Source organism: Vulpes lagopus, chromosome 7 (genome assembly GCF_018345385.1).
Source record: "Vulpes lagopus strain Blue_001 chromosome 7, ASM1834538v1, whole genome shotgun sequence".
NCBI classification, from domain to species: Eukaryota; Metazoa; Chordata; class Mammalia; order Carnivora; family Canidae; genus Vulpes; species Vulpes lagopus.
This window is the reverse complement of record NC_054830.1, coordinates 39,313,801-39,338,883: the sequence shown is the minus strand read 5'-3', so window position 1 is coordinate 39,338,883 and position 25,083 is coordinate 39,313,801. Positions and strand designations below refer to the sequence as shown.

The following is a 25,083-nucleotide window of genomic DNA, read 5'->3' as shown; positions in this document are numbered from 1 at the left end:
AAAAAAGAAACAAATTATAGGCCAATATCCCTGATGAAACTAGATGCAAAAATCCTCATTAACATATTAGCAAACCTCATTCAACAACACATTAAAAGGATTATTCATCACAATCAAGTGGGATTTATTCCAGGGATGCAAGGATGGCTCAGTATTTGTAAATCCATCAATGTGATGTACCACATCACAAAAATCATGTGATGATCTTAATAGATACAGGAAGAGCATCTGACAAAATTCAACATCTGTTCATGATAAAAACTCAACAAAATGAGTTTACAGGGAAGATAGCTCAACATCAAGCCCTATATGAGAAATCCACAACTTGTTAACATCACACTCAATGGTGAAAAACTGAAAGGTTTTCTTCTAAGATCAGGAGCAAGACAAAGATGTCCATTCTCACCACTTTTATTCAACACAGTACTAGAAGTCCTAGATACAGCAATCAGACAAAAAAAGGAAATAATAGGCATCTAAATTGGTAAGGAAAAAGTTAAACTGTCACTATTTGCATGTGATATGATTCTATATATATAGAAAACCCCAGATTCCACCAAAAAAACTAAGAGAAATTATAAATTAATTCAGTAAAGTTGCAGGATACAAAATATCCAGAAATTGATAGCATTTCCATATATTAATAACAAAGTATCAGTAAGAGAAAATAAGAAAACAATTCTGTTGATAATTGCACCGAAAAAAAAAAAATACCTTAACCAAGGAGGTGAAAGATCTGTACTCTGGAAACTAAAACATTTATGAAAGAAAACAAAGATGACAGAAACAAATGGTCATGGATTAGAATTAAAATTGTTAAAATGCTCATATTACCCAAAGTAATCTACAAATTTCATGCATTCCCTATCAAAATACCAACAACATTTTTCAGAGAACTTCAACAAATAATACTAAAACTTGTATGGAAGCACAAAAGATCCCAAATAGCCAAAGTTATCTTGAGAAAAAACAAAGCTGGTGGTATCACAATTCCAGATTTCAAGATATATTATAAAGCTGTAATAATCAAAACAGTATGATACATCACAAAAGTTGACACATAGATCAAAAGAACAGAAAAAAAAAACCAAGAAATAAATCTGGTTATATGGTCAATTAATCTGTGATAAAGGAGGCAAGAATATACAATGGGGAAATGGCAATATCTTCAATAAATGATGCTGAGAAAACTGGACAGCTACATGAAAAAGAATGAAACTGGACTACCTTTTAACACCATACATAAAAATAAACTCAAAATAGATTAAAGACCTAATTGTAAGACCTAAAACCCTAAAAATCCATAGGCAGTAATTTCTTTGCTACCAGCCATAGCAACAGTTTTCTAGATATGGTTCCTGAGGCAAAGGAAACAAAAGCAAAAATAAACTATGGGAATACATCAAAATAAAAAGCTTTTGCACAGTGAAGGAAACCACCGACAAAACAAAAAGCAACTTATTGAATAGGGAGAAGATATTTGCAAATGATATACCTGCTAAGCAGTTAATATCCAAAATATACAAAGAATTGATACAACTCAGATAAACATCAAAAAACAATTGGATTAAAAATGGGCAGAGGGTCACCTGGGTGGCTCAGCTAGTTAAGCTCAGTCTAACTCTCAGTTTTGGTTCTTGTCATGAGATCAAGCCCTGTGTCTGGCTGTGGCAGTGTCTGCTTGTCTGCTTGAGATCCTCTCCCTCTGCTCTTAACCCACTCACTCTGTCTGTCTGTCTGTCTGTCTCTCTAATAAATCTTGGGTGGTACAGTTAAGCATCCAACTCTTGGTTTCAGCTCAGGCCATGATCTCAGGGTCATGAGACAGAGCCTCACAACAGGCTCCACTCTCTGTGCAGAGTCTGCTTGAGACTCTCTTTCCCTCTCCCTCTACCCATCTCTGGAATAAATATTTTTTAAAAATCAAAAAAAAATTTTTTTAAATGGGCAGAGGTACTGAACAAACATTTTTCCAAAGAAGGCATACAAATGGCCAATATGTTCAGTATCACTAATCACCAGGGAAATGCAAATTGAAACCACAATGAAATATCACATTTCACACATCAGTAAGAAAGAAATAAGTGTTGATGAGGATGTGGAGAAAAAGGAACCCTTGTGCACTGTTAGGGGGAATGTAAATTGGATAGCCACAATGAAAATACAGTTTTCTGTAAAAATCAAAAACAGAAATACAGTATGATTCAGTAAGTTTACTAGTGGGTACTTACCCAAAGAACACAAAGACACTAATTCAAAAAGATATATGTGTCCCTGTTTATTGCAGTATTATTTACAATAGCCAAGATATGGAAGCAACTCAACTGTCCAACCATAGATGAATGGATAAAGAAGATATAGTATATATACAATTGAATATTGCACAGCCATAAAAAAATGAGGCGTTACCATTTGTGACAACATGGATGGACCTGGAGGGTATTATGCTAAGTGAAATAGGTCAGACTGAGAAAGACAAATACAATCTGGTTTCACTCATATGTGGAATCTAAAAAACAAAACAAATGAATAAACAAACAAAAAACTGAATCAAACCTATAAATACAGAAAACAAGGTGATGGTTGCCAGAGAGAAAAGTGGGGAGGGGATGAACAAAATGTGTGAAGAGGAGTGACACAGGCTTCCAGTTATTGAAGGAGTAAGTCATGAGAATAAAATATATATATATATACATATATATATATATTAGGTAATACATATAAATTAATAAAAGCATAGGGAATATATTCAATGGTATTATAATAGCACTTTATGGTGACAGAGGGTAGCTATACTTGTGATGAGCACAGCATAACACATAGAGAATGTCAAATCATTATGTTTTATATCCGACACTAATGGAGCATCGTGTGTCAACTATACTCAAAAAAAACACACATACACACACACACAGAGAGAAAGCTATTTCTTCAATTTTCCTTCTGTTCTTTCAAAGACAAAGCCTCAAATGGGTCCTGAAAACCTCTATACCAGCATTTAAGTAGAATTGAATGTCAATATTTGATATTCATAGCACAGTATCTACTCTCATAGTTACTGCCTCTTTATGGCAATTAATTCCTATTTTTCCATTAATAGTTTCAAATTAGAGTTTTTTCTTATTGTGTATGACAATACACAATAGGTTTTAAAAGGAATTTTTATTCTATCAAGGGAATATGAGAAAAAAAAAAACAACACAAGGAATAGAAGTGATGCAGGCTTAGGAGAACCTGACGACAAGATATGTGGAATCTTCTGTAAATAGGGCAAAAGCAGAATTTTATAAGAAGGTTTAAGTGACCTCCTCCTATAGCCTGGGGGCTTCTCAGTTACCTTAGTGACCAAGAAGAGGGTTTTTACTTGGCGCAGGCAGAGGAGGAAGATAGAAAGAAAAATACATACTTTTCAAAGAATTAAGGACGAATCTAGATCAAGACCTAAAATTCCAACTGGCATACGAGGTACTTCGGAAAAAATTTAAAGGCATAAAAAGGTTCCAGCAGGTACACCCAGCTCTGCATCAGATGGGAATTTCAGCCCTACCTGTCCTCAGACCTAACACAGTCAGTTCATAACTTGTATGATCACACCCAGGACCTCTGCTCAAAACAAGCTGAATTCATCTGGTTGTACAAAATATCGTGGATGGAGGAAACCACAGCAAGACCAAGCAATCTTCACTTCTCATGAACTCAGCACAGCTGAGTGGGATTATCTCACCACCGGAGCTGGTGGGATGGTCTTATAAATCATCCTACATAATACACTTTCACACTTAGGGCTGAAATGGCAAATACATTTAATCTCAGAATACCCATGAATTGGCATTGGCTATTTGGAACTCTTCTTAAGAAGTTCTATAGGACCACATCTTCTGCGGCGGGTATGGGATTAGGGATAGGCAGTACCTGGGCTTTGGTACCTGCAGCCCTACCAGAGGAGCCTCATGTGTCAGCTCACATAGGAGGGGAAGCTCTAAGACTGACCAGTAAGGGATTTTGTTGGAGGAGAGTACACACACACACACACACACACACACACACACTTCATGGGGAGCTTTGTCCTCCCATGCAAATGGCTCCTCCTCACAAAGTTTCCTGACTCTGATAGGAACCTTCCCTCACCCCTGCCTCCATCATCCAGGCCCCAGTGACTGGAGCCAGGAGCAGATAGCGTTCTATCTCCCTGCCCCTTGACCTCAGCTTTAACCTGTGTTCCAGGGACAGAGGCCAAGGAGAGAATTCTAAGGCATTTTAAACACAGATGTGGTCCCACAGACTTAAGAAAATTTTCAAATAGCCAATGCCAACCTGAACTTAGATGTGAAGAAAAAACCCTACATTCTCACTTTCAAGGACATCTCACTGAAACTGGACATATCCTTAAATTATAAATAAGAGAAACAAGTACCTGGAACTTTGCCATTCATAGAAATGGCAAATATATTCATATCATGTCATATTTATTATAGATATAACAAAATATTGTTTATATTAATTCCTAATTTGTTAGATCCACTGTGGTTATAATAAAGAACCACACTTACTACTATATCACAGATTTGCTTTTTTCTTAGCATTACGATAACTGTCAATACTACTCTTATTTCTTTTGTGATCCTATGATACCTATTTAATAATTTTAAAACATATTTTGAGAAGGGAGCCTAAAGCTTCACCAGATGGCTAAATGAGTCCACAACACTCGATAGGTTAAGAACCATCTGTCAATGCTCCTGATGGTGAGGGCCTTCCTTGGTCGGGGGCAAAGTCCAGACCTCACTCACTTTTGAATCCCATTGTCCTACCTGCAGCACATAATAGATGCTCAATAAACAGTCCCTGATAAAATGCTCACCATCTCTCCACTGACAGCACATAATGAGGCTTTCACTACTGCAGCAGGGGGAAAGGTGGCATTTAGATGGATCTAACTGGGTTTTTTTCATTTATGTTTGTGCCTGAAAGACCCAACCACTTCTACTGCCTCTCTCCATCCTAGGGGCACCAAGCTCATCAATTGCTGACCTGTGCCCACATTGTGCCTGTTTTGGTGTGTCTGGCAGTAGCTCCTCTCCCTCCATTAATAAGACTCATTTGGGGGCAGTTGGGTGGCTCAGTCAGCTGAGTGTCAGATTCCTGATTTGGGCTGGACTAGTGATCTCAGAATCCTCAGGATCTTAGCATCGGGCTCCATGCTCATTGTGGTGTCTCCCTGGCCCTCTCCCTCCCCCTTTGCCTCTCTCCCCACATACTCTCTAACAAGCAAAATCTTAAAAAAAAAAAAAAAAAGAAGTCTGATATCTATGTTAGGGCTTGTGCAGTTGGGACTCCTCACTACAACCTACTCCAAGGACTACACCTTGGGTGCTGGCTGAACAGGTGGGACATGCTCTGTTTCCTCTAGAAAGCTTGTAAACTGCATCTACCCCTCACCCCCAGCTGTCATGTTGTTAAATATCCCCATATTCATGGCAATCTTCACTTGATTTTTTGCTACCTCCAATGTTTAGCTCCTAATCTTGTCTCTGAAGATAAAACTGAGATACTTCGTGGCTTAGAAGATACTGAGAGGGCATTAGGATCCCTGAATTTGACTGTGAGAGGGCAGGGTTTGCAGTGAATCCTTTTCTTCTGCAATGGAAGCAAGCAGACCTCAGGAGAAGCTTCACTGCTGTTTGCTGCAGGAAACAAGGAATGGCCTCATTCTAAATGTGCTCAGCTCCTCTCTACCAATTTCCTTCTTATTTTAGGATTACTTTGATTGGCTAATGAGATGTCTAAAGCATGAGATTAATCAATTCAAACCGTAACCACAGCTGTGCTTGCCTCTCAATAGCCTTTACTGCCAGCACCAAAAATATAGCCTTTCTCCACAATAAACACTTTTTATAATACCAATAAGACCACTCCAGGGAGCGTTGTTATCATGAAATAATCATGGCCCTGTGGGATTTAGGGAGCCTGGCCATGTTTCAAGCCTCATAATGCTAGAGCGAGGAGGGGAATGAGAAAGGGCAGAGGTAAGGGTAATTATATCAGCACAAGGACACCCCCTATTGTGCCTTTTTGCTTAAAGCTTTAGATACCTTGGCTGAGAACATGTGCATGTGAATCTTACCAGGTTGAACAGCTGTGACTTCCTTGCATACAGCCATCTGCATTCATGTATTTTTAATGGACCATTTTGGGCTGTCAACCTGCAAACAAAACTTAGGTTAGGTTTTGAATCCTGGTCAAGAATACTGAATTTTGGCCCTTCGTCGGTTCTCCTCACCAGCTGAGTACTCCAGCAAGAATTATTTTAAAAATTATAGTCGTAAGCAAAACAAGAGAAACATTGAATCTTACATCACATCATGCAATCACAAAAGCAGCCGTAACAATGGATGGATGTGGGAACGTCTCCAGGGTTTGTGGTTCAGCCCATTGGACTTGATTTGGGCTTGTTTTGATTGCATGTAAATTGTCCTCCCCAGTTGCTATGTATAGTTTTGGGTACCGTGGCAAATTAATCAGGTTAACGTGGCAGATAGTGGCCTGGGTAGTTCATATCTGCCTAAACTAATGCAAAATGACAACCAAAAGCAAAGGAGGATGTGTGGTTTTCAAAGGAATATGGCATGGATGCCTATTAGTCAACATTCAGCTGGGGATGACTCAGTGAATGAAAGTGATTATTTCCAAAAATGACTTCTGAACTTCATTAGATTTTATCTACAAATTCTCTTATTGGTGAAGCAAAGAATAACAAATTTCCTTCAGGAGCATATCAACTTTGGATGTGTCTATTACCAAAAGTAAGTCTAAAAAGTTAAGGTAATTTTATAACTTAAATAGACTGAGGGCTTTGCTTTCTCCTGAGAGCCAAACTATCCCATGATTAAAGGAGTTTAGACTGATGGTTTGTTTTTGTGGTGGTTTCTATTTAACATTAGTACACAACAAAGTCTAAATATGACTTAGGTGTGAGGATGATTATGATCATTTCTCCTCCAGTCAAAAAGGAAACACACACACATAATCCAAAAAAAACAAGGGAAACCAAATATATTTGGGGCAGTTTTGTTCTTTTTCTAGTCTTTAACATTACAATTGACCCTAGAACAACTCAAGGGTTAGGTTAGGGGTGCTGACCCCTGTACAATCGAAAATCCATGTATGGCTTTTTTATTTCCCCAAAATTTAACTACTGATAGCTTGCTGTTGATTGAAAACCATACTAATAACATAAACAGTCAATTAACACATATTTTGTTCATTATGTGTATTACAGACTGTATTCTGACAATCAAGTAAGCTAGAGAAGAGAAAATGCCATTGAGAAGATCATAAGCAGGAGAAAAATACATGCACAGGACTATACAGTATTTATCAAAAAAATTCCCAAATAAGAATGGACTCATGCAGTTTAAACTCATGTCATTCGAGGGCCAACTGTATTCAAAATGGTACCTGTCACCTTCTCAAGGGTCAAATTGGACTCAGAGACACCCAGAAAATTATTTTTCAAGAATGTGCATACACTCCGTCGACCAGAGAGAAGCAACACCACCAGGCGTCCCCATTCCAAGCCCCAACTCTTCTCCTAAAAAATACCACCACCATTTTTTGTTTACTCAGGACAACATTCTCACTCAGCAAGTAACTCTCTTCTTTAAAGCTCCTCTAAGATAGTTCTGTCCTAAGAAGAGAGGAGCAAGACTGTTTTGATCTTTCAGCGACATTGATTCAACCAATTCAGCATTTGTGGGAGACTGAACGTTCACCTATTTTAATTTCATCAGGCTGAAATTGTTATAAAATGTCCTCTCGTGAAAGAATATTCCATTTTAATCATGATTTCTCTTAAGAAAAAGAAACGTAAACATGTCAACATGACACTCGGGGACTACAATGTGTCTTCCTAATACAATAATAGCCATAGGTTTATGAACCATTCGATGAAACAGCCAAAGGAGAAATTAGATCATTTGGCTCTGGTCGCGGAATGTAATAGATCTCCCCTCAGTTAAGATTGCTGGGAACAGGCCGAAATGATTAATGGAAAAGCTTGATGGTGTAAAAACTGCTTAATGTAGGAGCGCAATATGGCATGCAAACCAAACTAAAACAACCATAAATATTTTAGGCACCTTATAAAGATTTAAGAATATTTATTCCACATATAAATCCTCTGTGTAGTATCGGCGACAGCCTGGAGTCCAGAGGTCTGGCAGCCCGGAACATGATGCAGGGGATGAAGGCTGTGTGCCCTCTCCTTTCTGTTTGCATTTTCCTATGATGATTAAACCAAATTAGCTGGCTAACTGCTTCCAAAATGAGGCGAAGCTCCTGAGCGCCCTTTCTTTTACAGCTTTGTCAGCACTTACTGTTCCCAGAAATCGGATCTCCAAAGCTTTGTGATCAGGCGTGAGGTGGCTGGGGGCACACATTGTCCCCTTGGTCAGTTGATCTCACGCTTCATGTCTTCTACATCTGTGCTCACCACAATGTGGTTTTGGGCTAGCCATAGTGGCACAGCCCGGAGGCTGGTTAGAAATGCAGATTCCCAGGCTGATTTACAAGTGATTTGCACACACATTACTATTTGAGAAACCCGGGGTTACACCATCATCACTCTCACCTCTCGTCTCCCTGCCTCTGTACCCAACTCCAGAGGGCTCCTCAGAGCGTTGCTAAAAGTGCGGTTAGTGAGAGAGTGACACTGCCACTGATGAACTGTGTGATCTTAGTAAGTTTGCTTAGCCTTGCTGACCTTCAGTTTTCTCATTTGAAAATAAGGAGAAATGATAGGAACAATTTCAAGGCAATGAGTAAATAAAGAAACAGGGTACTCATCATATTCACAATGGGATGCCTTGCACATAGTACATGCCCAATCACTGGTTAAATAAATAAATAAATGGTAATGGCATGAGAGCACCAATAGGACCAATTCCAGTTTTGTAACAACTTTTTACAAATCTATTACAAAATCTTTTCTCTGTTTCTTTATCTATTCAGTGGGGTCAATAATGATCCATAACACAGAGATGGAGGAGATAGAAAAAGAACATATTTGGAAATTGGGCTAAGAGCCAAGAAAAGTGTTGGTTACTATAGGAAAGAAATACCAACAACAAAAGTACAATTCTGGGATTAGTTATCTCTTCCTATGAATCACATTAGCCTATAGCTTAGTGGTTTAAAACAAGAACTTGTTGCCTTATAGTTTCTGTGGGTCAGGAGATCATCTGTGGGAGTTCGAGATAATCTTAGCTGGGTAGTCCTGGCTCATGGCCTTTCATGAAGCATCATTCAGATGTGGACTGGGTCTGCAGTCATCTGAAGGGTTGACTGGAGATGGAGGGTGCCTTCCAGGATGGTCCACTCCCATGGTGCTGGATATGAGCAGGACACCTCTGTTCCTCCTGCTGTGGGCCTCCCTATAGGCTGCTTGAGAGTCCTCATGACCTGTAGCTGGCTTCCTTCCCTTACATCAAGTAACCCAGGAGAGAAGACAAGTTGGAGATCACAATGCTTTAGTTGACCTAGTCTAGGGAATTACACACTGTCACATCTGCCAGACAGCCACTGTGGAAGCATCTATGGTTGTGGCACTAACAGGGGACCAGGAGTGACTTTGCCCCTTAATTCATGCTTCTCAGACCCCCTAAGCCACCACCGAAAATAAAATATGATCTAAATATAAACTTCTTGGGCAAATACTCCTTCAAAGCAATCCCCCTTTCAACCAAATTGTTGCTCCTAAATCCCTACTGCATAGAGTTGCGCAGCCCCCATGGTGCAACTGTCATCATTTGTAAAAGATCTGGGGTATCAAAAACCCACGTTACCCAGAAAGCCTTCAGTGACTAAGTTTCCACTTTGGCCAGAAACACTCTTCCCCACCTTCCAAAACCCCCTTCATTAGCTCAATTCCTACTCATCCTCTTAGGTGTAGATTAAATACCCCTTCCTTTAGAAGGCCCTAGATTAAGTATCCCCCCAGAGCTGTCTCTAGCTCCTTTATCATAATGTCCTTCACATGTATGGGAACTTACTTACTTGCCCGTGTGTCTCTCTTAATCCACCACAAAATTTAAGATGGTAAGGACCATGTCCAATCTTGTTCGGTTTGTACATACTGGAGCCTGATGTAGTAGCTGGCACATAGTAGGTCTTCAGTTAAAATCTGTTCAGATTTTATTTAGTCATTCAATCAATTAATATTATTGAGGGCCTACTGTGTGCTGGGCAGACTTCCAGGCACAGTAGATACAGCTATGAACAAAACCAGTCAAGTCCTTTCTGTAACAGAGCTTTCATTTTGTGTGGGTGAAGATAAACCAAAAAACTAATAAGCAAAAATACAACACATCTGGATATGATAAAATGCTTATGAAAAAAATATGGCACAGAGCAACAGTACCAAGAGTGATCATGGGAGAAGGGGTTTCTATTTTAGGGAAGTGTGAGAAGGCTCTCTAAGAAGGTGATATTTGAGCAAAGTTCTGAATAAAGTGAAAACACTGCCATGAATATCTCTATGGGATGAATGTTCTAGAAGGTGGGAATAGTTATTGTAATGGCTAAGGTCAGCACACATCTGGTACCTTGGAGGAATTACAAGGAGCCCACGTGCTGGCGTGGAATGAGGTGAGACAGGTGACGAAGTCAGAGGGGTACAGGTAGGGAAGCACCACTGAAATTGTCGGGTTTGACCAGGGTCAGCATAATCTGATGTAGGTGTGAAGATCCCTATCCCTATGGCCACTGTGGGGAGAGGAGACCCTGGGGAACACACATGGATGCATAGAATGAGTTTGAAATTCAGCCTACAAAAGTAGGCCTTTGATCTGCCCCCTCTGGGGAAAAGAAACACATAAACAAATAATTAAAACATGGCTAAACAATGGTACAAATACGAGCCATTGATTTGGACTAAGCAATAATAATAACTGCCATTTATCAGTCTCTGACTACATGCTTCATGTTCTTCATTCAGTCTATGATTTATCACTCCAAAGGACCCTACAAAGCAGGAGGCCTTATCCATAGGCCATCAGCCTACAAATGCCACCCCATTTTCTGGCACCCCCAGCTGTCAGCAACATAAAGATAAACTGAGGCCCCGAGAGGTAAAGCAATTTGCTAAAAATCAAGTTTATTGTAAGTGGCAGTGCTGGGGTTTAGACCAGGCAGCCTGACTCCAGAACAGGGCTCTGAACCAGGTTATGATGTTGCCTCCAAATGTCTTCCTTGTAAGCATCTGAGCTTCCGCTCTCCGGTCTGAGGAAACAGACACATGACCAAATACAAAGACCTCGCAAAATGATAAAGCACAGATTTATGATGCTGAAGATGGTTGTAAAAGCAGCAATGGGCTTTAATGAGCTAAGAAGTCTTTTAGCCCAAGAAAGTGATTTGTATCCTTCCCAGTTCCGTACTCCCAAATTACAAAAATCATTTTTTCCCCAGCCTCCCACTAATTGCTAGATCTTATTTATCTCGTCCTCCACACAAACACGGGAGAGTTTTCTTAAATTCCAGATTTAGCGCTGCTTAAAGTGTCTCCCCCTTCCTTTTGGTTTTGCTTTCCAAGGGATGTTTACTGTGGCTTTGCTAACTGGAAGGGTGGGGTGATAGACTGCCACCAACTGCAGAGATGGCAAATGCCCGGCTCCTGTGCCATCTCTCTTCCATCCTATGTCCACAGCAGACATCCCTCATGGATACCAGTGCCCTCCGTCAGTCCTTCATGAGATGTCGTCTTGCTTTTCACAGCACCCCAGTCTTAGGCATTACCGGTAAATTCAAGTTAAACCCATTTGCCATCTTTGCAGTGATCATCTTTCCCAGGCCTTGGTTATGAAAAGCAGGGATCATCTCAGTCACAGACATTCTCTGAAATGTCCATCAGGGTTCTTAGCTCGGCAATCCTGGGGAATATAGATATCTGGGGGAAAACGAGTGGTGAGGGGAAAGGGAGCTGGGTTGGTGGGTTCTCTTCAAGGAGGAGAGTGGAGAATCATGAATCACACCTGAGAGGCAACTGCTCCTAACAACCCAGACAAGGGAGGAAGATGACAAGATTGAGGTGGCAGCAGTGGAAATGGGAGCAGCTTAGGCAGTGTTTCTCTAGCTGTGGGTCATGAAATCAATCTACTGGGTTAAGCCTGGCATTTCTTAAAACTGAAGTAATAGAATTGGAGAGGTAAGTACTGTTTGGTGAAACTCGTTTCAACTCTCTATAGTGCACACGTGCCCTGGGTTGCCACGTAAAAGGTGTGTCTCACTAGGGGTCATTGTCTGTGGTAAGGTGAATGATGGCTCTCCAGAGACTCCATCCCCTAATCCCCTGAATTTGTGAATAGGCTATGTTACATGGCAAAGGGGATTTTTGCATGTGGAATTAAGGTTACTAATAAATTTACTAATCTGCTAGTCTTAAAATGGGGAGATGTTCCTACACTTTGGGAAATGGCCCATAGAATTTCTGACCGACAGAACTGAGAGATCACAAATGGGTGTAGTTTCATGAGTAACTTGTTATGGCAACAATAAAAAAACAAAACAAAGCAAAAATCCAAAAGGTTCGAAACTAATTGCTATGTTCTACTACCAACTCTTCCTTTTATTTAGTAGCCTGTTACCTTGGACAAGTTAGCCAACATTTCCTCATGTAAAATTGAGTATAATTGGTTATTATAGAGCCAACTCGATGGGTTTTGGAGAGATGAAAATAAATGGCTGTCATGCACATTAAACATCCATGGTAATAACTGGCATTATTATTATTATGACTTTGATTTAACATAAAGGCAAACTTCGTGAATTTAATTTACTTATCGGAAAAATGGAAATACTGCTGCCTCCTTCATTTGGTGAGGAGCAAAGTCTAATCAAGTATTACAAAATAAGGTCCATAAAAGTCTCTATTTAAGGATTATTGGGATGATAGAAAAGAAACTACTAGCTCTTTACCTCAATATCTTCTCTCCTCTTCTTTTTTTACTAATAGAACCTCTAACTTTTGGCAGGGGCAGGGCTGCTCTGAATCCAGACAGTATCTTTCAATCTCCCTGGCAGCTTGATACAACCAAGTGTATGTAACCAAGTGTTGGCCAGTCTTATGTAAGCAGATGTGTTATGAATAACTTCTTAAAAGCTGATCTGAAAGGAAAAGCCTATGGACAGACCCTTCTTTACCTTTTTCTTTTCTGCTGGCCAGCATGTGACCATGATGGCTGAAGTTCAACCAGCTTTTTTGACCCATGAGGTAGACAAATTCAGAGTAGCAAGGTAAAGGGAAGACATGTCCCCGGGGATTTAGAATACACTAGCAGTCCTAGATGCCTACACCCCAGGTATTTTTTTATGTAGGAAGAAATACATTTCAATCTTATTTCAATCACTGTTGTTTTGGTCATCCTTCATTTGTAGCTGAACCTGAAGTTAAATAATAAAGGTGCTTGAGGAGGTCCCAAATCCCAGGGGCCATTCTGGAGAAAAGGGTGTCCTAAGTAATGAGACAGACTAACAGGGCTTGTGGGAGATTAGAAACTCAGGAAGTGTTCATACAGTGCCTTGTATCATTCAGAGCCCAGCAACACAGACTGGTGATGGTGGTGGAGTTTTCAGGAATGATCGCCACAGTCCCTTAATCCTCACTCCTTTAATTTAGGCCTTGCTGATGGAAATAAGGAGGAACCCTTTCTAGAAAGTACTGTGAAGGCCACAAAGTAGGATGCTGTCTGACAGCTGGGTCATAGAGCTTGCAGTCTGCAGCTTCATAATTTGCTGGTCACAACATCAAGCAACCCACCACAACCTGAGGCTGTTGAATCAATAGATTTATATTATAAATGATGCTTTAAAATTTTGCAGACTGCTATATGCACATGCAAAGAATTCCCAAGAGGAGTCCAGATATTTGTAAACACAAATATATATATAAACTAATTTGAATACCTAACGAAAGTAAAAGGAAGTCTTTATATAAAAATGTTTTAGACTGGTAAGACATTTTTCAAATGATTCTAGGTGCCTCATGGACCAGCCATCAGGAAAAATAAACTAACCTGGCATCTTTGAGTAGATTCATGAAGGAAATTAATTTGTAGTCCACAGGGAATTTGCTTTATGCACCCCCAAATGTGTTGTGTCAAAAGAATCAATAAAGATGAATGATTTCTAGATGAACATCCCCACATAATACATTAGAGTGCATTGATCATTTGCATTTTCTAAAGAGGTGAATAATCTAAGACAATTCTCTACCCTCCAGAGAAGCCAAAGTACAGAAGCAGAATGAGAAGGCGTCACACATGTTATTCAGAGCAAAACTTTGGCCCAATCAGTTCTCTTACCCATAACACTAGGGTTCTAAATTTCAGAGGCATTTGGAAGTTATGAAATTAACTGCCCCCCCCCCAGGAGACAATATGAGTGGATTGTAATGCAAAAGGAAGCTTCTAAAAAATACATCATTGTGAAGGGCAGAAGGGAGAAGAAGGGCATTTACTATGGGTTGTACAATTTATGGTCATGATCTTAGCCCTCATAATATCCCTTAGCAGGCAGATATTATTCTCACTTCTTACAGATGAGGAGTGAGCGTGAGACAGGAAGGAGTGAGCGTGAGACAGGAAGCCACTTCTACAAGGTCTCACTAGTGGACACTATCAGAGCTAACACAGCCTAGAGTAGGGCTGTCCAATAAAAATCTAATGTGAGCCACAGAAGTAATTTAAAAATTTTTAGTAGCCATGTTAAAAAAGTAAAAGCAGCCAAAATTAATGCTACTGCTATATTTGATGGTAACCCAATAGATTTGGAGCATTATCATTTCAAGATGTAATAAATATAAAAATTATTGAGATATTTCACATTCTTTTGTATTAATCTTTGAGATCTGGTATGTTTCACATTTATACCACATCTTAATCCTGACTAGCCATATTCCAAGTGCTCAATAGCCGTGTGTGGCTAGTGGCTACTGTACCCAGTGTGGCAGATACTCCGTTATATTAAAAATTCCTACCTACCATTTTGTTTATACATATACACTGAGTCCTAGATGCTTGAATTTTATAGACTTAACAAATTTTAAATACCCGATGAAGCCTTAGAAAGAAAAATATTTAATTTTGCCAAGTGTATCAGTTTGCTTAGACAGTCATGCTTCAGCAACAAGCAGCCCCAAGTCTCAGTGACTTACAACAACCAACTTTTATTTCCTCTGCATGCGACATTCCCAGTATGAATCTACTGCCACTCTACTCCATGTCACCTTCACCCTGCGACCAGACTTATGGAATGGGTCAGACCTTATGGAAGAGGTGAAAGAAATAATGATGGAATATACACTGTCTCTTAAAAATTCTAATAGGGAATGATACACCTGGCCAATGAAGCAAGTCGCATAGCTGAGCTTGATGTCTTGAGGGCCAGAGTTGGAGGGGATATATAGTTCTCCTCTTTAGAGGGGTAACAAATACTCTGAATAACCACCCAGCCTACAACTCCGAGAAAGGATTAAGAAAATATTAACTATCACTAACATCTCTTATCATTGTGATAATGATATTTTAACACCACAAAAGAAGGACAGAACTTTCATTATTCTTACTTTCTTATCTCACCAGAAATTGGTGATATCACTCTCTCCAACAGGCAACGATTATGAGTGGGAATTACTGATCTCCATAATAACCACATCTCATCTGCTCTGCCCCATGTCCTAAACCCTATGGCTTCCATATAGTCTACATGTTCCATATCTTTTCAAATGCATGTAATTTTATATGCATCAAGTACAATTACTTCTAATAGTGGTTTACCCATATACTTGCACTGTACACTTAATATTTCTGTATTATTTTCTGTATATCTATTTGTATAAATATATATGTGTGTATATATATGTATACATATATATATTTCTGTACTATTTTAACCATTAGTAAAAACAAACATCTAAATACTTAGCTTAGTTTGCAGTGGACCAGTGATGAGGACCAGGAATTGGGGAGTTCTTCCAAGTGTGACAGGGTTACTGTGAAACCCATACTCATATCCACTTAGGTTCTGCTTTAGAATGTGGTTTAGGACTTAGGGGATTGGACAGGTATAAATTCCTCAAAGGATCCAAGTTGACCCAGAGGAATCATTCCCATAGCTCACTAAGAGGAGTGAAAACCCTGCCTTTTCCTTCCAAAGCAAATGTTGGCCACAAATAACACACCCAGCAAATATTATACCAGTAATACAGAGATGGCTGTTTCTCTTCGACAGATAAATTACAAAGCCTCCAACTTCCAGTTACAGTTCAATAAAGCCCTCCTGAAATCAAAAGGCATTTTCCTCTCTCAAAGAAAAAAAAAAAAAAAGATAAGTATGACCAAAAGTCAGAGTACCTTGTATAGCCCCAGGAAACAGGCAGACCTTGATTAATCTTTAGATTAATATTTGGTCACCTTATAAAAAAGTGGCTACCCTGGGCCTCTGAAGCAGACTTATTAGATCTCTAAAAAAAAAAAAAAATCTTAAGTAATAAATAAATATCTAAACAAATAAACGCCACAGGCGCAAAGCCCCACAATTCACAGGAACAATTTTATTGCCCTTTTTACTGTTCTCGATATCATGAAAGTTTACAATTAATAGCCACCAACATGAAAGAAGAAAAAGATAGGGAAAATGTTTATTGCTTTAGAAACAGTGGCGCTCCCTCTCAGCTCTGTAACGATGCTTTGCTTCCTTCTCGGTGTCACCGAGTAAGGGAGGCCGAATAAAACATGTTCTTAATGTGGGTGCCATGCGTTTCGACAGGGCTAAGCTGACGGGTGGCGGAGGAGTGTGGTGATGGTGCTCCCTAAAGCAATTACTGCCAATGACAGAGCGTGTAAATTTCATATCGCCTCTGAGCAGGATAAAAAAAATGTGCCAAGGGGCAGCTGAGTGTGAATTAGACAATCAAAATGCCAAAGGGGAAAGAATATCTAGGGTTAAAATAAAAGACCGGTCCAGAGGGTTGTGAATTCTTTTTTTCCTTACACAGACTTGATTTCAGATATATCTGTAATTCATTCGACGAACCCATGCCAGGAACTAAAAACACTGATCGTAATAAGAAATGGTACCTTTGGGGCACCTGAGTGGCTCAGTCGGTTAAGCATCTGCCTTCAGCTCAGGTCATGACCCCAAGGTCCTGGGATGGAGCCCCATGTCAAGCTCCCTGCTCAGGGGAGGGCCTGCTTCTCCCTCTCCTCCCTGCTCCTGCTCTCTGTTGCAATCTCTGTCTCTCTGTCTCTTTCTCAAATAAATAATTAAAACCTAAAAAAATGAGAAATAGTCTCTCTCTTTTTTTAATCCAAACAACTCAGTATTCATTAAAGTAGGGCATATTCTAATCTTACCATGTACTAATAGTATTATAAACATCTGACTAGAATTTTTGTTAATTTCTTAATCTTGATCATTGGACCAGTGCAGAATCAAAGTTGATTTTTATAACATTTACAATGAAATACACACATGCACACACCCAAACCCAGGATATTGCAATGCTGTTTCTGACTTAGAAAACAAGCAGTTTGGGCATATACCAAAAGGACATCTTACAAAGTATTTTCCCTTATGATCAATGTTTTTCTTTTTTTAAAAATATTTTATTTATTTATTCATGAGAGACACAGAGAGAGAGGCGGAGACACAGGCAGAGGGAGAAGCAGGCTCCCTGCAAGGAGCCCAATGTGGGACTCGATCCCGGACCCTGGGATCACGCCCTGAGCCGAAGGCAGATGCTCAACCACTGAGCCACCCAGGTGCCCCGATGTTTTTCTTTTTATTTCCTCTGCGGTTCTTTGGCCACTAAGGCTTAGGCATAAAGTCTGTTGGGGAAGGAAAATGCACTTCATCCCACAACAGTGAAGTCCCCAGAGTGGGGAGACACACACATAAGGAACAAGAAAAGCAGGACAAAGACCTAAGACCTCTGAGCCTCCGATTTTCTCCTTCCTCCCCCCATATGCCTGGACCTTGAAAGGAGGCGGTGGCAGAAACTTTGAGGCCAGCTCCCTGCATCCCATAGACATCCCATAGAACCATGGGGAGACCCACCCCTCTAAGACAAGCAGTTAGAATGAGACAAAGTTGTCGTTGTCTCACAAAGTGAGAGATGGGGATCTAGCATCCTGCCTGGGTTCTCCTCTCCAGGCATGTGCTTGGGGCCCCAAGAGGCAGCTGTGAAATCTCCAAGAGGGCTGGGAGATCAGGGGAGACCAGGAAGAGCCCTCATGAATGGAAGGTGTGAGAAGCGTGTAGTCAGCAGCAGCAGGGAGCCTGTGCAACCCCAGACACTCAACCAGCCCAGGCACTGGGCTGATAGGAAATGATACACCTGGCCAATGAAGCAAGTCGCACACTGAGCTTGATGTCTTGAGGGCCAGGGTTGGAGGGCATATATAGTTCCCCGTGCAACCCCAGATACCCAACCAGCCCAGGCACAGGGCAGCGAGGCCTGCTTGATGTCCTCACCCCCTTGGCACACCACAGCAGGACCATTCATCTGGCGGGGTCAGCACACACAAGAGGCGCCTCCCCCTGCCCAGCTGTCCCCTTCTGAGGTTGCTAACCTTTTTCCTAACCAGAGGCCACCCAGGGAGAAGAAAAGGAAGAAGAGAGAATCAGCATTTATGCAAAAGAGACCGTTCACTTGAAAGCAGCAGTCTTAAACAGGAAGGGTCTGAGTTACCTTTACTTGGCAAGTTTAAGTTTCTCTCCCCTAGTAGAATGAGGGTGTGTCTTGTTGTCCAACTTTCTCAGTAACAGAATCCTGATTTTCAGCTGTGTACGTTGCTAACCAGCTGCAAGATTATACCACCACCACCCCTTCCTTGCAAGTTTGGGTGACCATGTAAGAAGTTTCAGCCGGTAAGATGGAAACAGAGATACTATGTGATGCTCCCACAAAAGCTCTTAAAAGAGTGTGAGCCGAGACTTCTCTCCTTCCTCTATCTTTTTGCCAGGAACCTGGCTGAGATGCCTGGTATCCCAGCAACCGCTTTGGACTATGAGTCAATGGTCACACCCTAAGGAAGGAGAACAAACCTCTAGAAACAGCCAGGATCCCTAATGACTTTGTGGTACCACCATATCAGCCCTGAACCTTCCACTTCAGACTTCTTTTTAACGTGGAAAAAAAAAAAAGTTACCTTAATCCCATTTAAGTCTCCATCATTTTCCTATTACCTGTTTGCAATCATATACAGTTGAGAAAGTCTGATAAAGTGGTTTGTGAGCAATATACAAGAAATAATAGCAAATGAGAAAAATAAAACTTTTTACACGTCTAAGATATGTCCCTACAACACATAATATACTTCTATATAATATGTAGAAAATATATCTCCAGCTACACATATATTTAGTTATATCTTACATTAAGTTGGTAGCAGTTAGTTAGATGTATATAGAGCAGGGCCAAAGTCTCTTTTAAAAATAACTATTAAAAATTATCCTAACAGGTTAATCTAGGCATTTGGGAGGAGAGGGGAACTGATTTGATCTGATTGTCTTAAAAGGATGACAGTTTGACTGATTGTCCCAATACAATAGAAACATAACTCAATTTCCAACAATTCTATACCACTGTGACCTGTGACAGCCTCAAATGGAACCGGAAAACCTGCCCTCCCTAAACACAGTTCTCTGTCCCTCCCCCAAAGTAGCCTAAGATGAAAGGTGTGAAAAGGGTTCAGAGCAACTTCAATCATGTCATGATTGTTTCAAAACTGCATTTTGACATTTCTGTGTACATGCATCAGATTGATAGCACACTTTCACAATGTGCCCAGGCTTTTTAGAACTCAAATGTATGTGGTAGAAAGGGGCTTAACAGTTAGCAAAATAGGAGCTATTTCCCCAGAGCTACCAAATCAAATTGTGGCCAACATATTGCTGGTTATTTGGAATTATTTATGTTCCTGGGAGAATAAAGAATCTAAGGTGAGGATTTTTTTATCCTAATGATAAATACGCAGAGACCGTAAAACCGCCTGTTAGCTGGCATAGACAATTGTATTAAAGAAGAAACCTTGTAAATTTCAAAAGGCGACGAACAAGATGTAGAAAATTGCCTGCGTTTATGGTGCCATTTATCAAGACTTCCATAAGTGTTAGAAACTTATATGTGTGCTCTGATGGCAAAAACTCACATTGAACCTAAAATGAAACAAAATTCTCCCTTTAAAAAAAAAAAAATCACAACATCAACTCCAGCCCATTAAGAGGGAGTTAAAACGGGCCAGATCCATGCCTTTATTATTAAATGACTTGCAAGAACATCAAAACCTCATCGCTTACCCAGGAAGGGAGAGAAAGCGAGAAAAAATTTACCTGATTAGACTTGAAAAACTGCTGAGCAGCTATTTTGCAATATTGCATTAAAAATACATATGCTCTCCATTCCCGAATCTTACTTCAATTTCCACCAAAGCCACATAGAGTATAGTTCTAAAAGCTAAATTTCAGTGACCAGGAATTCAAAGCTTGGCTGGAGTAAAGCTCTTAAAACAGAGGTCACTATTAGAAAAAAAAAATAATAGTAATATTAGGAAGAAAAGCAAAATGTCAACATAAGCTGTCACTTGTGTGGTGATGTGGCCCCCCTGCTCCTTCACTTGTCCTGAGGGTTCAGGCAAGGAGATGCTTCATGTTCATACTTCTAAATCCCACAGGGCAGGGATTTATATGATTTCATTCACTCTATTATCCCACTGAGCATCCAGAACACCGCCTGGCACATTGGAAGTGCTCCAAAAATGTGTGTTAAGCAAATAAAGGAATAGAAATAGAAGAGAAATTGCTCAACTGAGGTAGGCAACATGGTTTTCTAGTAAGATGTCACTGCACTTGTCAGTGTGATAGAACACTGCACTTAAAAACGTCAGCTCTGGCTGCACATGCTCTAACATTGAGACATCGGGTACAACATTGAACTTCCCTACGCCTCGGGCCCGAACCCTGCAGAATGGGGAATAATAGCTGAGAGGGTGGGGACGATTAAATGCTACAATGTATGTAAGTCACTTAGCACCGTGGTTCTCAACTAGGGTGATCTTGCCTCCCCAGGGACAAGTAGCAATGTCTCGTGACATTTTCAGTTGTCACAAACCGGAAGGGGTTGCAATTGGCATCTGGTGAGCAGACGATGCTGCTAAAGATTCTATAATGCTTACGACAGCCCCCTACAACACAGAATTTCCTAGCCACAGATGTCATTAGCACACTTGTTGGCAATCCTTCCATACAGCACAATGCCTGATGTAGAAAGGACTATGCTTAACATAGCTAAATAAGAAATGACTAAAATATAAAAGGAAAAAGGAATCTGGCACCTGTTTGTAAGTGGCTATTTCTTTTCTGAAGCCCAGATTGGTATCTTCTTGGCCCATCCAGGCCGCGTCTCAACAACCCCCGTCCAGAAGCAAGGTACAGGCTTGGTAGTGGAAGTGGAGTAGTCTGTAGAGTCCATGTCGCACTAACCTCATGGCTTTTGGTTAAAAATACCTTCCTTGAGGTTTCTCCTGCTGGTTTTAGATAAAGATATGCCTGGGACATAGTGCTCTTACCGGTAGAGCCACAGGGCAGGATTTTAAATGGTTCACAGAAAGACCAACTTCAGAGCAAGAAATGCCAGGGAAATTGGGGCCCATCTTGCAAAGTTTGTTGCAGTCTTTGCATAGGAACCTTGATATTTCTCAATTTTGATACAAAAGATTTTAAAGAGCAGCTTGGTCCAACTCCTGAGCTGGGATAGTGATGCTCCAACCATAGACAGTCCACAGACTTCAATGAGGCAGCTGACCACAGTCAGGAAGCCCTGTTCTCCGGGACATAGCTGGCTAAATATTGCCTACCCAAGCCAGAATGGGTCAAATGTTTACTCTTTAGAAATCTTCCTAATATTCTGATTTCCCCTTATTATAACTATTCCCATTAGACCTTCTGAAGCCAACAAATGAAGTTTTTAACTCATACTTGGAGGAACCAGAGTATCAACATGCTCCTGAGATCCCTGTATACTAGTCGAGACCTGAGGTCTTAGGCTAGTTACCGAACATCTCTGGGATTCACTGATTGCTTCACAAGGATACTAGTTTGGTCTTGGATTCAGCAGCGACTTACTGGATCCCCAACATCTGCTAGGCATTGGGTTAGATACCAGCAACTTATTGATGAGGCAGCAGAAAGAGTCCCTTGCCTTCATGAAGCTTGTAATTGCTAATTCTAACTATCGGGATGGAGGTTAAAATAAAACAGGAGCAAACAGGCAAAAGTTTGGGAAATTGCAGGGATCATCACAGTACCTATCTCATAAGGTTATTTTTTTTTAATTTTTTATTTATTTATGATAGTCACAGAGAGAGGGAGAGAGAGAGAGAGAGGCAGAGACATAGGCAGAGGGAGAAGCAGGCTCCATGCACCGGGAGCCCGACATGGGATTCGATCCCGGGTCTCCAGGATCACGCCCTGGGCTAAAGGCAGGCGCTAAACCGCTGCGCCACCCAGGGATCCCTCTCATAGGGTTATTGGGTGGGATTAAATGATATAATGTATGTCAAAGCCTTAACGCAAAAGCTGGCCCCTGGGACATCCTCAGTTAACTCAAACTATTATCATTATTGTTAGCATCTTGCCCAGGACAGTAAGAATCATCCTTCCAGCATTGAAACAAAGTCTATTGCTGATGAGATAATGTTCACCTTGCTTTCATTTATTGCTCAGGAAAGATCTCACCAAAACCAAAAACTGCACATGAACTCATGGAGTCATATAGGATGGTGGTTGAGAGCCGAGGTGGGTGCTGAAGAGGACAGAACTGAAATCACACCCCTGCTGTGCATTAGCTTTGTGATCCTGGGCAAATGAGGTAGCTTCTCCCAGACTCAGCTTTCTTGTCTGTAGAATGGGAATAGTGAAGGCACAAAAGTTTTTTTATGACTATTTAATGAAATGATGTGCATAAAGCATTAGCCCTGGTACCTGATGCATGGTAAGGTGAATTTATAATTTTCCTTATACATCATAAAATTAGCGTAGTCCAATCTCTCTCCAAACACATTTGGGATATGCACTTAAAAAAAAGTCTCCCTGGGGTCCCTTAATCTATTTTTCCAACTTCACATCCTCTAACACAAGATTTCTTAAAACTGTACTGGCACCCCCCTCTTCCCTCCCAAACTAGGGACTCAGGGCCTCATGGACTCCACTCTCCTTTGGCTGATGCATGGTCCCTATGGCTCATGGGTTGATGAATGGTTGCATGAAATGAAGCCCGTCCCTACCTGCAATACACTTAGGATAAATGACAGGGAGAACAGTAATGTGGGGACACCTGGATGGCTCAGTCAGGTAAGCGTCTGCCTTTGGCTCAGGTCATGATCCCGGTATCCCAGGATCAAGCTGAGCATGGGGCTCCCTGCTCAGTGGGGAAGCCTGCTTCTCCTTCTCCCTCTGCCATTGTCCTTGCTTATTCTCTCTCAAATAAATAAATAAAAATCTTTTTTAAAAAAGTAACATATTTTTGTATGAAGTTTTCAAGAAGCTGTGTAACTGCGCCCAGGTTAAACTCCCTTGACAATGCCCAGATATGTCTGATAGCTGTGAGCTATGCCTGTGGCAAGACAGACACACACACACACACACACACAACCTTCCCTTCTCCTCCCTGCAGAGTTCTTCCACAGGCTCCCCAAACCCAAATACAAATAAGCCAAGATTTAGGGAACTGCAAATATCCCAGAAAACAAAGACCTACAGGGGACTGTCTTTCAAACTGCATGATTTTTGTCATCTGTCATGGGCAGGTGATTTGAAAGCAGGCTTTGTAGACAAAGTGAATAAGACCAGCTTAAATAAAAAGCCATACATCAATCCCTCCATGTAATGCAGAGGCCTTTAAAATCAGGGACACCAAGACATCTTCCTGGAGAGCCAAGGGTCACTTAAATTTATCTCTTGTTTTTGCTGGTTCATGGGTGGCTTTAAAGGCAAAACCCCCTGCCCACTCCAGTCAACATAAAACCCACTCTACCCCAGCCTCTGGGGCCACAGCCAGGTCACTACCTGCTCTGCTTGGCACCCAGTTTGGGCTCAGAAGGTATCAGGCCATCTTACAAACAAGATTTCAACCTAGACATAGAAGGACACAGGAAGAAAGCAATCTACAACAAGATCATAAACAGAGTAGGAAAACTCATCCACATTTACTCTGATGGGTAGGGACCTGATCACGGCTCTGCGCCTGCAGCCACAGGAGCACAGGGCTGGAGGCTGTAAATTGATACATGAGAGCAAAGGAGAGTGGGCCCACTAACATGAGCAGTCTGATGCGAACTCCCGTGGAGAGAGCCCCTGCCACGGAAGCCGGCATCCTCTCGTCTCCCGAATGCTACACAGAAGCAGATTTTCTCTAAGCATCTATGTGTGTTTTGAGAAAGGTGGGGGAGAGGGGTAGAATGACCAGGCCACTGATAATCCTCTGCTACCATTTCTTCATCTGCAACAGAGGGCATACCCTGACCTGGCGATGCTCCTTCCAGGAATTCATAAAGATACATGGATAAGGATGATCTGATCACTAACATACCACTATTTTTAAAAAATGGAAAATAACCTAAAATATCCATTAATGGAATGAATAAGTACATTACGAAATGCTACGTAGCTGTTGTACGAAGTTGATGTACATCTACACAGATTAATGTAGAACGATATCAATAACATTTTAGTAAAAAAGCCAGAATACCACATATAATATGATGCTATTAACATATGCATGCATGCATTTGCATGTATATACAATTATTGATAGATTACAACAGTCTGGAAGAAAGTGCATCAACCTGTTAACAGTGTTTATTTCAAGCAGGTGGGAGTGGGGGTGCTTCATACTTTCTTCTTCATATTTTATGTTATCTAGTTTTCAATTTAAAAAAAAAAGAACATTTATAATCCAAAACAAACATTGTTCCCTTCTGAGGGAAAATAAGAAAGGAGAACAAGCATTGGAGTAAGTGTAGCACATTT

The 25,083-nt window shown here is 40.8% G+C and overlaps 1 long non-coding RNA gene across 1 annotated transcript in view; it reads right to left on the bottom strand.

Moving 5' to 3' along the window:
• The window catches only part of LOC121495006, a 100,576-nt gene that overhangs the window by 39,842 nt on the left and 35,651 nt on the right, over positions 1-25,083 (bottom strand). Inside the window, exon 3 of the long non-coding RNA XR_005988947.1 lies at positions 6,125-6,203. This is a non-coding gene — a long non-coding RNA (uncharacterized LOC121495006). The remainder of the gene's footprint in view (positions 1-6,124; positions 6,204-25,083) is intronic.